This window comes from Hemiscyllium ocellatum, chromosome 29 (assembly GCF_020745735.1).
Source record: "Hemiscyllium ocellatum isolate sHemOce1 chromosome 29, sHemOce1.pat.X.cur, whole genome shotgun sequence".
Lineage (NCBI taxonomy): Eukaryota > Metazoa > Chordata > Chondrichthyes > Orectolobiformes > Hemiscylliidae > Hemiscyllium > Hemiscyllium ocellatum.
In genome coordinates this window covers 39,166,034-39,183,137 of record NC_083429.1, presented here as the reverse complement: position 1 = coordinate 39,183,137, position 17,104 = coordinate 39,166,034, and the positions used below count along the sequence as shown (strand labels likewise).

The 17,104-nt window shown below is 39.4% G+C and overlaps 1 long non-coding RNA gene across 1 annotated transcript; it reads left to right on the top strand.

The window, feature by feature from the left end:
- Positions 1 to 3,135: 3,135 nt before the first annotated feature.
- Positions 3,136 to 13,671, top strand: LOC132829550 (uncharacterized). Its single transcript, XR_009646235.1, has 3 exons — positions 3,136 to 3,206; positions 3,551 to 3,955; positions 13,497 to 13,671. It is a non-coding gene; the product is annotated as an uncharacterized LOC132829550 (long non-coding RNA).
- Positions 13,672 to 17,104: the final 3,433 nt, after the last annotated feature.

Here is a 17,104-nt window from a genome sequence, read left to right as displayed (position 1 = left end):
AACATTATTGACAATTCACCTGGCCTACACATCTTTGGATCGTGGGAGGAAACCCATGCAGACACAGGGGGAATGTGCAAACTCCACACAGACAGTCGCCTGAGGCAGGAATTGAATCCAGGTCCCTGACACTGTGAGGCACAGTGCTAACCAATGAGCCACTGTGCCACCCATTTGTAGCACCTGGTTGAAGTCCAGTTAGACTTCAGCTAGTAGGACTATCTGCATGCTACATCATTAATCCCACATACCAAACAGTCTCTCAAGAGCTCATTCAGGATTGAACCAAAGTTACACAGTCACAAATCAAAACCAGTCATCTCAACCTCGTCATAAGTCCCAATATGGATTCCCCTAATTCTCAAATTGCCGAGTAAAATCAATAGCATCTAAGAATTAAATGGAGTCTTGAGATCATAATATTCTTTAACTAAATCCTTCAACGTTTGAAAGGTTTTAGTAGCTAGAACCTCAGGGAAAGTTAGGCTCCTAATAACCAAAAAGGCTGTGGGTGAACTATCTGTCAGGGCAATTTCTCGTTGCTCTTAATTTGCCCCAATATCATTTGCACAGAAAAAAATAACATTTTTTCCACATACTGAGCCCTGGCTTTGACAGCAGGGTTGAACAAGTCAAGCTTCCCAAATAACAGCATGATAAAAGCAGTGCCTATACCAACTCAAAGACAACTATTGCAGGTGGGTTTCTTCATGCTTTACTCTCATCACCACTGAAGTAACTCCACAGAGGCCTGTATCCTGTCACCAACTCACCTTTATTTACACATGGGAAGTTCTTGACACTGATCCAGCTCCCTCAGAGCTGCTCTCACAGTGTGAGGATGTCTGACAATCCTGTTTTTTTCTTTTTTATCTTTCTTTTCTTCTTTTCTCTTTTATCTCTTCTTTTTTTTATTAACCCCCACACTACCGCCTAACTGCGGTATGCTTATTTTTTTCCCCAGCACCCATGGTGTGCGTGTGCAGTTGTGAGACACAATGAGAGACACAAGGTGCACAAATCTTTATTTAATTGCCACCACCAGGAAGAAAGGAAACACCTGAGTGGCCAGTGACAAGCAGTGCCCTTCACAACAAAGGGCAATGCTGTATGATCAAACATTAAAGGGGAGGGCAGGGACTAAATCAAAATGAGTTGGAGGGGACAATCCTGTTTATTTTTGCTTATTTTTCCCCAGCACCCATGGTGTGTGTGTGCAGTTGTGAGACACAGTGAGAGACACAAAGTGCACAAATCTTTATTTAATTTCCACCACCAGGAAGAAAGGAAACACCCGAGCGGCCAGTGACAAGCAGTGCCCTTCACATCGAAGGGCAATGCCTCGTGATCAAACAGTGAAGGGGAGGGCAGGGACTAAATCAAAATAGAGTTGGAGGGGGAAATGATGCACTCCACTCCCTGCAGCACCCACCTCTTCCTGAACAACTCCAGGGTGTTGGTGGACACCGCGTGCTCCTTCTCCAAGGACACCCGGGCTCTAACGTACAATCCTGTTTTAATCGGTCAGCCAGGACTCCCTATTGGACCAGATTAATTGCCCCAATCAGGGAAATCATATTCTACGAGGTCCACCTGGCTGACCTCATTACAATCTCTTCAGGCATTATGGTGGCTGCAGCATCGGGGAAATGGATTGGTACTCCTGGGAGTGGTGCCAATGCCTGGAGCCTCTCCTCTTGCAGTGCTCTGCTTGGAGCCTGGACTCTTAGCTGTGATGGTGCCCAGAGTGAGGATTCTTGGCAGCACTATGCCTGGAATTTCACCAGCAGTATATCTGGGGCCTGAACTCTTGGCGGTGGCAGCAATGTGCAGAGTGGGGCCTCTTGGTAATAGTAGCCCCAAGGCCTAAACCTTTGGCTGGTGTTCAAGGCCAGGATCTCCTGGGGTGTCACTGTTGCTGTTCCCAGAGTGCGACTTCTTGAGGACTGGAACATCTTGTGGAAATCCTGGAGCTGAGCTTGAGACCTAATTTGAACAGAAAATAAACTTTTTTAAAGTAATTTTTAATAATTGTTTTTATAGCTCAAAATGGCACTGGGTTGTGGCAACAAAACACTTTATGCTGTATGTTCAAGACATATGTGACAATAAAATTATTCATTCTTTCATTCATACTAACCACAGGAGGAAGTAATAAAATGTGACATCGAACACACAGAAACATAGGTATAATGTGTAGAAAAAGGAGATAATAGGAAGATAGGAAGATAAATAACTTGCATTTTAAAGAGTCTTAGAGTCCTTCTATTGTTACAGTTAAACCTGAGATGATGGATTAACTATTTGAAGTCTTGTATCCTCAGCAGGAGTAAAATTTGTGGATTCCTTAAGTTCTTGGTGAATTGATGTTTCTCTAAATTGTTTATTAGCAGTGCTGACTTTCAAGATGCTGAGAACAGTAACAGGAGAAGTCTCTTATTCCTTGCTGTCACAAGTCCATGTTCTTTCCTTCTCTGCCTAAAAGTTGTTCACTTGAAATAAACTTCACTGTCTATTGTTGTTATTTGTCATTTTTTATCCAAGCTGAATAATCTGCAGTTTACTTTCATCCTAAAATATAAAACATTCAGAAATTCCAAATCCAAAATAGGAGACAATGGTTTCTACATGTCTGAGTTTCAGCGTCTTTTGATAAAATGTTAATTTTGGCTTGGCTTGTTTATCTCTCATTGTTTCACAGGCTTGGTTGACTCTGGTCAGGTGACCATTGTGGCCATTTTAAGTCAGTGTTTTCTTCCTTTTAAAAACTAATTTATTCATGAGGATGGAAGTTGACAACTTATAGTACATATTTTGCTATTATGACACCATCTATGTTCTCAGGAAATTTGAATCATTCTCAGTAAACTAATATTTGAAACAGGAGAAGTGCAGCTTATTTATTTTGCCATCATCGGCCCATTTCCAAAATACACATTTCCCACATTTGAGATAGTGGGATGTTTAAAACTGCATAATCTCCACCACATTCTTCCATCCAGTCTAAATTACATCAGCAATCAAATAATTTGTAAATACTGGTCACTATTTCATTTTAAAGGACACCACTGATCATTATCATTTAGGATGTTATTTGAGATGTCATGTTGATTCCAGTATATTCAATTCCAATGTCACTGATTCCTGAGAAGGTACTCAGCATAATAGATCAGATGAATTTATCTGGGAATTTTATCAGCCAGCAGGTAAGTTTAGAAATCAGATGGGCAATCCTTCCCTGTGGTTTGTAAGCTTATTGTCATCACGGAATCTGTGGGAAAATCAATGGGAGGGTAAAGTTTCCTCTCTCTGTGACATTGTTCCCTTATTTATAAGTTTGAATGAGGAATTGTGGGTGGTGAGGGAGGGTGGGGAGTGGGAGCGCAGTGGAGAGATGTAATAATTATGTCAATACAGAAATGAGATGTTTTAAGAAGCCATGGAAAATATGAGGTTTGAATGAAAACATCCTGGAGTGTTTGAGGCGATGTCAAGCAGGATACAAATTGCACTGAGGTCACTCTGTCCTACGACGGCATTGCCTTTTCAGGTTGCTAAACAACTGGAACAGCAGCAAGGAAAACAGACTGTTAAACAGTAGGAGAGCTGTACCTTGTGCAGCAGAAAGGCAAATAACCGACCGCCAAGAAATACAAATCGGTGGCTGCTACAACTGTACTAAACTGGAAAGCAGGTTTGGAGAAGAAGCAAGCAGAGGACCACACAGAAAGCAGATAATAAAGAGTGATCTATAGCAAGAAATCAGTTGGAAGCCAAGATGCAGAACACTAAAACAGCAAGATTTTTTTTTGAAGAGAATGACCAGCAATCATAAAAGTCAATCTTCAGCTCCAGCTCATCTACCACGAAAAATAAAGCACTGATGGCCACATAGTAAGTTTGTATTGCTTACAAACTTTCAAATGCTTCTGGTGAGCTGGGGGAAGATAAACAGGTAGGTTGAACTCTATGTTTATAAGTGGTTCATTATAGCACTATATAACCTGACGGCGTAAACCTGAAACATTCTAATTACATTTCTTTGAGTTGCCTAATTTGATCTATTAGTTTTACATCAGCTTCTTTGGCGTTTTATGTACCTCAATTGCCATCTTTAACTTATTTTAGCCTCCTTTTACTTTACCTGCATTTTTGCAAGTTTTTTTCAAGATTCCAGTTCAGCTCCTTTGAAAGGTAAGAACATCAACTGCGTCCTCAATGAATGTTAGATAGATGACTGCCCCTAAAGAAGTCCTGTTTGCTCTTGGAAGAGATGCTACTTACCTGATTCCTTTTCCACCTTGTGCTCTGGTATCCTATCCTGCTTACACCCTAGTTACCTGGCACTCTAACACCTATTCTAACAGCCCACCTGACATCTTATTCACCTGACACCCTGCCTAAAAGGGGCAATGCCACTCTACCCATCCAATATCTTAACCACTTAATTTAGATGCATGCTTACCTTTCACTGGAGCTGTCACATTTGCTGTGCATGTTGTTGAACATTGAAATCATGGCAAACAGCAATGGTCTGCTGTGGAAAAGGGGGAATGGGTTGCTTTCCCCCAATTATCCTATACTATGAGGGAGCTGTCGGAATGAAAGTTCTCATCACATTCCTACAGGATACCTAATCAGAATGTCTTGTCAGAAATGCAGGGCTCATTTATAATGTAAAGAAGGAGAGCAGTGACAATCTAAATCCTGGAAAATTCAATCCAATGTGATTTACTATTTTAAATAAGTGAACTCACTGAGTTAATCAGGCGATTGATGATTAGACCATATTGATTAATACGACAATCACAACCCTGTTATATTTAACGTTCGTTGTGGCCAGTGGAAGATTAGGACTGGAGAGGAATTGGTGCACCACTCCAACCTCGGTGATGAGGGGAATTTTTGTGTGAACAGATTTATTAAAGGTCTTAACAGTACAATCCCCTATGTGGTCACTATAGCTGAACAATGTGAAAACTGGCAACACAACAGCTTTACATTTGCTTTTTGGTTTTATCTAGAGTCTCTGAGATGGAACATTTTTCTTTTGTTTGAATGATGCATGCAGACTATGGCCTGATAAAGTAAGGTGATCCACCTTTTTCTGTTCCAATTAAAATTTTCTTTGGCTCTATTTTCTTGATAACATAATTGGCAGAAAAATCGTTTTGCATAAAATCACCAGAAATGAGAATTTCCTAAAAGTTTAGATGCATGTTACTGAATATCATTATTGTTTTGTTTGGGTGGGAGCGACATTAAAAATAAGTTTAGCTGCTATAGATAGAAACTGATGCCTTGTTTTTATAGAGGAGCTGAGGAAGCTTTGGGGAGCCTGATTAAGCGTATTGCATGGAGGGAATCAAAATGTGGTCTTGTAGATTTTAAGAGCTGAAGTCTCACTTAAGGCAAATATTCCTGAGACTCACCTGACACTTGACCAGATTCAACACCAGCCAAAGAGAAGTAATGGGAGGTATTTGCAAAAAGCTAGAGCTGGGATTCCATGGGACTAGGTGGAGCCATTCCAAGATAATCATGGTCATCTACTACAGAGTGTTAAGGATTCCCTCACCATTAGAGTGGTGAGGTCTGGGCAACTCCCTCACATCCAAAAGGTGAAGGGTTGAAGATTCTCTGCTGTTACTTAACCAGGTTGGCCTCAAGGTTAATTCTTCTCAACAATTCCTTGACAACCTTGGTGGGAACATCCCTGTTTCTCCTCAACTACAGACAGTTCAAAGTGGAGTGAAGTTTTGAATTACCTTGGCCTCTTCTCCCAAGTTCAACTTTACTTCTATAGTTCTGCTGCCAGAAAAGAGACCAGATGCAACATGCCCGACCTTGACCTTAATTTCAAGCCCTGTCCTTTGCATCTTGAGACACAAGTGGAGGACTCATCCAGGCTAAAATCCACATAGTTAATGTTATGGTGGCTAGAATTTCAAGATTTTAGTCCCTCCCTCTGCCATTTCCTGCTCATCAGTTGGGAAAAGATTAATTAAACTTAATGTCTGAAATTGACATTAGTATTAAGGAGAGTAGTAAGTGATGCAAAATGAGGGTATTAAATTGAGGCACGTTCTTTCAAAACCAATCGCCAACTTTTACATCACAAATTGCCTGAGTTTTATAATCACAACATATTCCAGCAAATCAGTTTCTGTATCATCTCAAATGAATCCAATAATTAGATCTATACTCCTTACACTGCTGTGAAAGAAACCAGCCAGGCTGCATATAGCTAGGTCTCCATTCCTCTTTTCCTTTCTCTCCCTTTCTTTCATTCAATTTAATTTCTCCATTTTTTAATGGGAACAGGCTAGGAAAATGGAGTTAGGCAAAGGAAAAGCCATAATCATATTGAATGACAGTACTATAGAAAAATTTCAGTACAAAAAGAGTCACTCAGTCCATTAAGTCAATATTGGTTCCATAAATTAGCCGCCCATTCTAATTGCATTTTCAAGCACCTTGTCCAAAGCCTTAGAGGTTACAGCATTTCAGCTGCAGATCTAGATTTCTTTTACCTAAGTTGAGGATTTCCACTTCAACCACCAAACTGGGCAGCAAATTCTGGGCCACCACCACTTTCCACACAAAAGGGGATTTTTTTCTTCATGTCCTCTCAAATCCTTCCTCTAATTACCTAAAATCTATGTACTCCTCTCCTCCCCCACCTACTGGAGAATCTGATCTTTCCTGTCCACTCTATCTGACCCTCATTATTCTGTATGACTTTGTAAAGTCATCCCCCAGCCTCCTTTGTTTGAAAGAAAACAATCCTACCTTATTCAACAATCTTGTCAATCTATTCTGTAGCTTTTCTCTAAAGTGCTTATATCCTTCTAGTAATGGAGAGAGTAGAACTGTACACAGAACTCCAGCTGTGGTCTAAGCAGAGACTTCTATGATTTCAACATTCCATGCCTGCCTACGTACACAATAGGTTCTCCAATGAAGGAAAGCAACCTGTATGCCAAGCTTATCATGTTATCTAACAGCTACTATCCTCGGGGACTATTGAACATGCATTCCAAGGTCTCTCTCACTTACTGTAATCCTGCCAATGTGATCCTGTTTATTGGGTATTCTGCTGCTTTGTATGCTCTCTCCTAGTACATAGCCTCATACTTCTCCAGACTGAATTCTGTTTACCACCTTTTGATCCATTTAACCAAGTGATTTATATCATCCTGCAGTCATCAGACATCCTCTACCCCATCAACCCTCCAGTCAATTTTTGTGTCACTTGAAAATTTCCCATTCATACCTCATTTAACTGTAGTTCATTAATATATGCCAAGTGCTGGAAAATGGGATTAGAGTAGTTAGGTGGTTGTTTTTTGACTAACACATTCTCAATGTTTCTGTGTTCGAGGTCTTTATGACTCTGACACAAATACCAAGGGGCCTGACACTGACTCCAAGGAACATCACTAGAAATTGCTTTCCATTTCTACTTCTGAGACTCATGATTTCTAAAATAAACTACATCTTTCATTTTAGCAGCGAACAACAGTGCAACATTTAAAAGACTTAATTCCTTGAGTCTTGAAACTGGGAGAATGAGTATGGAAAGTAGCGATTGGATCATACCTTTTTTGAGACATAGGAAAGTATTAACAAAAAAACTCAATTTTATGTCTACTAATTCAGTGAAGTTCTGAAAGCTTTTAGTCAAGATGTTGACCAGACTTTTTGCTGACACGTTGTACGCAAGCCACACTTTCTTATTATGTTTCCAATTTTTCATTTTGTCTTGAAGCTAAATGATGTCTAAAACTTCCAACTGATTCAAACTGCTGCAAGTTGGACTGAGACATACAAACAGCTTAAAAATACAATTGTGAAGATTAGGGAACAAGCAAATCACCCTTATTGATGGTGGGAGGTTATGGGGTGATGGGGGATGGGAGAAGGGGTAAGCAACCCTGCATTCTAGACACCTGTCCAAATCCATCACCCTGTCAGGAAGACATTAACAAATGGGAAGTACAGCATTTTGACAGCACTGATGTCACAGACAGACTCACAAGATGAGCTTCCTGGAAATATTAAAGAAATATGTAAAGGGAAGCTGCTTTCCACAATTCTCCCTCTCTCAGAAAATCTGGCACTTAATTACCAAAGAAACAGTTCAAGAGAAAATACATCAGGAACCAAAAACTTTAAAATATTTGCAAGATTTATTAAGACTTAATGCATTAAGAACCCAACTCATCCATGATGGCCTTAAATTTAAATCTGAAAGACCATCATATTATTTACCTCACTTCCTAGTGAACACTATTCCTTTTAACTGTGGACTTATATGTATGAGTGAGGGCCAAGTGACTGCACAAAGGCCATATACCTGATGTTGTGTCTATTATTCTTTCTAGCAGATAATAAGTTGACTGAAGAAAACCTTGTGATTGGCTTCTTACTGCTTATAATACAAATGGTTAGCTATATTTTTAAATGAATATAAGGAAAGACTTGACCTAAAAAGAACTTAAAGCTTTATTGTGACCAACCAAGGAGGCTGAAAAACTTCCCTTTCTCACCTGGTCAGAAACCTTGTGCATTCTTTTGTTGCTCTCTAAAGGTTGGATCAAACCTAAAATCAAATTAGAATAATCAACATATTGGTGATAGTTGACATTGTCTGAACCACCTTTATGTGATGCCTGGCTACTGCGTTTAAATAAGATCCAATATAAGTGTGGAACACTAACAGGAGAATATGTTCTGCCAGTGCTCTAAAACATTGGAGTTCTGAGAAGAAAAGTAGTGGTTGGTGATCGTTTATAATATGTGGGAATAGTTGTCTTATTTCTAAAGGTTATCTGTCTGTTTGCTTGCTCAAGTCTAATTCTGAGACTGGCTTTTGTCCACAGCAAATCTCTCACTTCAGCTTTTTTAATACTTCCTTGAACAGCTTGAGTAGCTTATTTGTGTTGTCTCATAGAATAAATGCTCTTTATTATCCAGAATGTTCTTTTACATCAAATAAGTGATTGATATATTTTCTTTAATAATAAACACTGCCCTTAAAATATCCATAAGCTTTCTTTTAACAGCATGTGATTATATAAATACACTTGAACGTGTTGAACTCAGACACTGATGGATTATATTCCTTCTTTGATCATGATCCATGATATATAAAGGAGCATCATGAAAATGCTTGGCAGGCGATCCCTGAAAATATGATTTAGAAGTTGAAACACCAGTAAACAAAAGACAAACTGTACACTTAAAAGTTAAAATTTCAAACCAAAGACCAATTTACTGGCAGCAGAAATGATTTTAAATAATAGCTATCCCCGTTACTAAAGAATATGATGATTGAAGTTAAGTCCTGTTGGACCTTCAGGTACTGATCAGATTATTCCTGTTATATATTTCCTGTATTTTCAAAATGTTTTCCCAGGTATATTTTTTATGTACACGGATCTTTGCACTAAGGAGTTAGTATTTATTGGTATGTGCAATGGAAAGAAGTGACTTAAAATTCAGACATAAGGGTAAAAATCTTGGCTTTCCTTATAAGGGCAACTGTGGGACATCTGAACAAAATTTATTTCTGTACCTAAACTTCCAGATATCCACAGTTTGTCTGCTCTATAGAACATGCAGCTCAGAAGCAAGCTTTCAAAGAGATGTGGTGACATAGTGAATGCAATCTATAACCCCAAGCCAAGGTTCTAGGCACATGGGTTCAAATCCCACCATGACAGATGGTGATATTTGAATTGCAAGGCCATAAGAACAGGATTAGGTTAGCCTACTTAAGCCTGCTCACCATTCAATAGGACCATAGCTGATCCGACATTTCCAACTTCCATTTTCCTGCTTTTTTCCGCTGCTGATCAAGATCCTATCTGTCTCAGCCTCTTTAAAAAAATGCTTCCTCATCTTAGTCTCAAACTGACACTTCTTTGTTCTGAAACAATACCTTCTGGAAGACTATGCCTTTGAGAGGAAACATCCTCACAGCATTTACACTCTCAAGCCCTTATGAATTCTATATGTTTTGATGAGATCACTTCTCATTCTCTTAGACTCCCTAAGTGAGTAGAATTTTTAAAACTGTGAGAAGAAGAAGCTGGCCTATTGGTGACATGCAACTGTTGTCAATTGCGTACAAACCCAACTGGTTCAGTAATTTCCCATAGCCACAAGTGACTGCAGACCTACAGCAATGTGGCTGACACTTTCCTGCCCTCTGGGCAAATAGGGATGTCGTTTTTATAATATGGCAATCAGATTTACATACATTGTGAACCAACTAAATGTTACACTGCAGCAAATGCAAGTTTGGCACATTGGTCAATGCATTGAGTATGGGAGTTGGGACATCATGTTGCAGCTATAGAAGACTTATTGAAGCCACTTTTAGAATACTGCATTCAATTCTGGTCTCCCTGCTATAGGGAAATGGTGTTAAACTTGAAGGGTTCAGAGAAAATTTATATGGATTTTGCTGGGATTAGAGGGTTTGAGCTATAAGGAGAGGTTGAATAGGCTAGAGCTATTGTCCCTGAAGTATCAGAGGCTGAAGGTAATAAAGGTTTATAAAGTGATGAGGGTGGGTAGCCAGGTTTTTTTCCCCCGTGCAGGGGAGTCCAATCTAGAAGGCATAGATTTCAGGTGAGAGGGGAAAGATCTGAGGGCAACATTTTCACACAGTGGGTGACATGTGTAGAGGATGAACTACGCATGAGTGCTAACAAGAAGCATTAACCCACATGAAAGTGACTTTTAGAGAATCAATTAACATTTAATTCTCTTCTTTAACTGGTGGAATAGGTGTTGAGTGGCAACTTGTCAAAACTGGGTGTAACCTCTACCAAACTTCAACAACCTGCTAGCAGTCTTACCAATGTTTCCAAACACTAACAAAGCCATGGACATTGCAGAACATGCAGAAAGCAAGCATGTAAATGTTGCACATTCCCAGAAGAGGGACAGGTAACATTAAGGAGATGGGGAAACTGCAGAAGGGTTTGAATAAGTTAGGAGAGTGGGCAAAGAAGTGGCAGATGGCGTACAATGTGGGAAAGTGTGAGGCCATGCAGTTTGACAAGAAGAATAGACGAAAGGACTTTTTTCCAAACGGAGATAAAATTCAGTAGTCTGAAGTGCAAAGACACTTGAGAGTCCTAATCCAGGATTCTCTCATGGTAAATTTGCAGGTTGAGTCAGTAGATAGGAAGGCAAATGCAATGATGGCATTTGTTTTGAAAGAACTTGAATATAAAAGCAGAGATGTACTTCTGAAACCCTATAAGGCTCTGTGAGACCACATTTGGAGTATTGTGTGCAGTTTTGGGCCCCATATCTCAGGAAGGATGTATTGGCCCTGGAGCATGTTTAGAGGAGTTTCACAAGAATGGCCCCAGGAATGAAAACCTTACCATACGAGGGAAGTTTGAGGACTCTGGGTTTATACTCAATGGGGTTTAGATGGATGAGGAAGGGGATCTATTTGAAACATACAGGATACTGAATGGCCTTGGCAAAGTAGATAATAGGAAAATTTTCCATTGGTGAGAGGGACTAGGATCCAAGGGCACAGTCTTAGCATATAGGGAATACCTTTTAGAATGGAGTAACTTCTTCAGCCAAAGAGTGATGAATCTATGGAATTCATTGCCACAGAAGGCTATGGAGGCTAGGTCATTGAGTATATTTAAGACTGAGGTAGCCAGGTTCTTGAGTATCAAGGAGATCAAGGGTTATATGGGGAGGAAGCAGGAGAATGGGATTGAGAAATGTATCAGTCATGATTGAATGGTGGAGCAGGCTCGATGGGCTGAATGGCCTAATTTATGCTCCTATGGTCTTATGATTTTATACTTACCAGCAGCTTGTAGTTGGAGTAGAATTTTGACACTAGTCCTCATTTTTATACTGAGTTGAAGGGTCCATTCAGTTAACAGTGGTAGAGGATGAACAACTAGTGAGTCTTAATGAGGAGAAGCAGTTGTATTAACAACAAATTATCGTTTATTTCAAGATAACAATAAGTAACAGTTCCATTGGCTAGTTAGACATATGCTTGCCTTTATTGGTCAGTGTATTGGGCATAGGAGTTGGGAGGTCATGTTGTGGCTGTATAGGACATTGGTTCGGCCACTTTTGGAACAATGCATTCAATTCTGATCTTCTTGCTATAGAAAAGATGTTGGTAAAATTGAAAAGATTCAGAAAAGATGTTGCTAAGATTGAAGAGTTTGAGCTGTAGAGAGAGGCTGAATAGGCTAAGGCTTTTTTCCCTGGAGTTTCAGAGGCTAAGGGATGACTTTATCGAGGTTTATAAAATCATGAGGGGCACCAAGAGGGTGAATAGCTATGTGGATCCAAAACTAGTGGGCATAGGTTTAAAATTAGGTGGGAAAGATTTAAATAGACCTAAGGGGCTATGTTTTTTTAATGCAGAGGGTAGTGTGTGTATGGAATGAGCTACCAGAAGAAGTTTTGTAAGTGCATAAAATTAGAACATTTAAAAGGTGTCTGGATGGGTACATGAAAAGGAGGGGTTTAGAGGGATATGGGCCAAATAATGGCAAATAGGATTAAATTAATTTAGGATATATCATCAGCATGGATGAGTTGGACTGAAGGATCTGCTTCCATGCTGTAAAACTCCCTGACTTTATAAACACCAAGACTGTCAGGTGTCAGGAATAACACATTTGCCTCCATCAGGATCTAGAACTGGACTCGCGAAGTTTTCACCCAAGACTGTATAACTTCATCAGATAAGGTTAACTGAATATAGTTTCCAGATTAACCCTTTTTGAACAATAAACTTTTACAAAAGTAGAGGAAGTACTAAGATAACCAAAATGCAGATTCACCAAGGTCAGATGGAGCAGGAGTCTACTACCCAGGTGGCTGTTAGCAGCAATCATTATGAATTTGAAAAATCCAGTAATACAATGCAATTAGACAGTTGTTCCACATCAAAGGACATAAAAGTGCTCAACAATGAACCAGTTATTTATTTCATTTATCTGTGGGCAGCTTTTTGGTTAATTTAGCAGATCATCTTGCAATAAAATGGAAGCAGATGAAGGCAGAAAATGCCAGTGGAGGTGGACTGTCTGTGTCCTTTCTGCAGCAATTCTGTATTTGCTTTCTTACTGAACAGGAGGCAGTCCCAATGTTGTTTGCCGTGTAATAGCAGAGAGAATTGTTTGATCATTCTTTCTCCTATCTGTCTAAGTTGCATTCCCTGGAATTATCTCCTGAAGCTCTGAACCTTGCATTCCTCCTTGAATGTTGTTAAATCACCATTCTTCAGTCACCAAGTCTCAATCATTCCTCAACTTTCCTTTGCATTTTGGTGAAGCACCATAAAACATATTGTAGGTTAAAGTTAGTGTATATGTTATTGGTAATGGGAAATCCTGTTGGCCATTCTAATCTACACATTACACTTTGTATACTGCAATGAGGGATATGAACTGACAAAATCCATCTTCATATCTTGCTTCTAGGAACATTAAAGCAGGAGTTGGCGAGGGCAAAAGTATTGCTGACTCTCAGTTACCTTATTCCAATTGTCCAGTGTCAAACTGCTAACACAAGGGATGATGAATAACTGATTTACCTGGCAGCCACTCTATCCAGCACTAAAGGAAATTGTTCAGTTACTGCATTGCTTCCTTGATGCTGTGGGTAAGTTGCAGACCTGATTTCCCTCAGTCTGTCACTGGAATAAATACTCTGTGCCATTAGAATATTTTCCGCAGCAAGCTGTTTGCCTATTTCAAGTAACACTGGGCTCCACAAGGGAGAAGAACGTATCCTTAAAATGTACCTCAACATTTTTAAGTTGCACAAAAATGTAGAGTAGTTTAAATCAGAAATGCGGTATTAATCATTCTTCAACTTGAAATATGATTCTAAGTAAAGCGGTTTTAAAAATGAACATTTGACCATGGGAAACACAGCAACACAATTTCCTTTATCTTCCCTGTAGATATGATCTATTTCTACTTTTCAACTTGTTGTGATAGAAAAGCAAGAGTACACAGGTAATATTTTCCTGTGTAGAATTAGGTTCTGTGTAGAAGGTATATAGAGGCAAACCAATAGCTACAACTAGTAAACTAGACCTCACAAACCCAGACCACCCATTCAGTAAAACCCGCAGTCAAATGTCAGGAGATATGTTGTTGATGCCATCCAGAATTCAACTGATCCAATATTCAGCCTTTATTGGCCTTTAAATGGGAGAGTGGCCTGTATAACAACTACCTTGAGGACTGCAGCTAAAAGCCAGGATCCTGTGTGGTAGTAATTCTGAGGGCCCACAAACTGTGTTTGTCCATATCAAGCACTGGGCAGTATTGGTCCTTAAGTGTCATTGTAACTGGGTCAGAATGTCCTGCAGATCATGAGAAACTTCCTGTGATGTGCTACAGCTGTTCATAGTGGACCTTCTCAGCTCACTCATCATCTTAACCACATGCATGAAAGCAATCACCACAGCCATCATGTGGGAACAATATTCCCAAATCATTTGCTCTGCTGATGTCCAAGCTTCCTTTTTAGAGCCCTGCAGCTGATGTTTCATTTCCAGCTTTATAGAAACAAACACTCCCTCTCTTCTATCTCAGTCCCCATTCCCATTGGAAAACTTAACCAGTCAACTATGTGATCAGTTCATATTGATTGGGTCCTTTTGGTGGTTGACCAACTAAGAGTCTAGAATAGTGATTATAATGTCAACATTGGAAGTTTCCAGGGAGTCATCAGCATAACTGACCGTCTCCTCCAAGACACTTCTTATGCTCTGACATGAAAGAGCTTATTTATTTCTGTGCACTGTGGCATTTCCCATCAACGAACTAACACTAACCAAATGTAAATGAAACTAAGAATAATGAACCTTGCCCTGCCCTCATTGTTCAGTGCCAGCTTACCTACAATTGTGTGGAGTATGAATACAAGCTGGAGGAACAACACCTCATCTTCCTCCTAGGTATCTTCAAGACTCAACATTGAGGTTAATAATTTCATCAAGTGAACACTCTCCTCTATGCTTGTTATTCTCCCCACACACCACTAGGTCCTGTTTTGTTTGGGTTGGATTAAAACACTAACTCTGTCTCTTTCTATAAGGGCTGCCAGACCTGCTGAGTTTCTCCAGGATTATTCGGTTTTGGTTTGTTACTACAATTGGGCCTCCGCTACAGACTGACCCATCTCACTGCCTACTCTACGTAAGATCTCCACTTCCTTTGAGTGTTCTGAAATGACGGCCCTCTGCCTGTTACTCTTAAAGGACATTAGCTATGTATAATTCTTTCCTGTGAAGGAATACAAGGCAATGTTCAGGCATGTCGCCTTTATGGACCCATTCCTTATATTTCATATTTGGTGTTATATGAGAAATGAAAATGCCCTCTCCATTTAAAAAAAAACATTTTTTTTGCAGACTAACAGAATCCTTTATGTGGAAAAAAAATGTTAATATTGGAGAAAATAATTTGCCTTTCTGAAGTATGAATTCCCTGACACTTCTGAGGTTAAAAAGGCAAGTGAAGCTGCTTGAGTGGGAAAAAAGTCGATTGGCTCCAGAGTTTTGACCACCCCTTTCAACATTCTGAGGGCAGGTGGAAAGTATGGACTGCCTCTGTCACTTTCCTCCAAACATGTTGGACTTACCTCATGACAAGTTTTCTGCTAACAGCCTCGCTTGGAATCGTCAAAAAATGGAAGTCCCTTCAATTGCTCACATCCCTGATACCTGCTGGTTTTTTGTCATTTTGCTGGAAATTAATTACCATCCGAGTGGCCATCATCCCTCAAAGGCTACATCAGATATTTGTATGGCTAACCTTGAGCCAATGCAAAGAAGAGCAGTTTTCAGGCTTTCAAATTGACCTGAATAGCTGTTAGAGTTTCTGTGTGTCAGGTGTGATGGGCTCCCATTAGTGGGTGTTAAAATATTCGCAACCTCACACTTGTCAACAAAAGGATTTTACAGACTACCATTTGTTTCTAGGATGGCAAGAACCAATGCATTAAGTTCAAGCTCTAAGTCATTATTCCTTTAGTCTTACTTCAGTAAAACGTGTGTGCTTCAGTTAAAATAAGTTTCAGTCTCATCTTGAATTCCTTTTAAAAGCTTTATCTGATTCCAGACAAAGCATTAAACAACAAGGCAATGGAAGAAATTGACCAGTGAAAGATATCACTCCCAAACAGTTTCTGCATGTTTTATCCCCCTCTTTCCCTGATCCATTCTGAAGCAAGAATTACAATCTGTTCAAGGTATTTGTGTTTAATTTGCTGTATATTTTCTTTGGAAATTATGATATAAAATTATCATAAGATGTTATGAGAACACTGGTAATTATCAGTAATGTGGCATACAAAGTACTTTTTTGTTTGTTTTCAATAATATTAATTCTGCAGCACCTTTACCCATATTTAAACTCTTCCAAGATACTAACACTTAAATTGGTGCGGGTTTAAAGGAACTATGAAACCTGATCCTTTAATTGAATAGATTGGGAATGCAAAGCCATAATCATATGAAAGACTTGTTCATCATAAAGATAAACAAGCATGGAAGGGTTAGTATGATAAGGTACCAAAGGATTGCTAGAGCTAGTGGACCAATATGCCAATAATAGTCAACACCTTTAGAAAAGTGAAGAAGATGCGAAAAAATTATTCAATTGAATATATTATATGTATATGTAATTAAACTGTATGCAGCAAATATTGTAAAAGGATTTAAGTCAAATGGCCAAGTAACAAAGAAAACTTTTCATATTACATGTGCATGCAATCTCACAAATCTTAGAAACCAGCATAAAATTATCTTAGATCTGAGTTTTACACTAACTGCGGCAGAACAGTTGGTTTGTTGGCTAGGGCTTAGTTGGTAGTACTCTTGCCTTAAAGAAACAAGGTTCTGAGTTCAAATCTATCTCCAGAGCCTGAGCACAAAAATCAAAATTAACCGTCTATTGCAGCACTGAGGGGGCATGCAGCTATCAAAAGTGCTACTTTTTTGATAAGATAATAAACTGAAATCCTGTCTGCCTGCTTGGGTGTATGTGAACAATTGTATGGCACTATTTTGAAG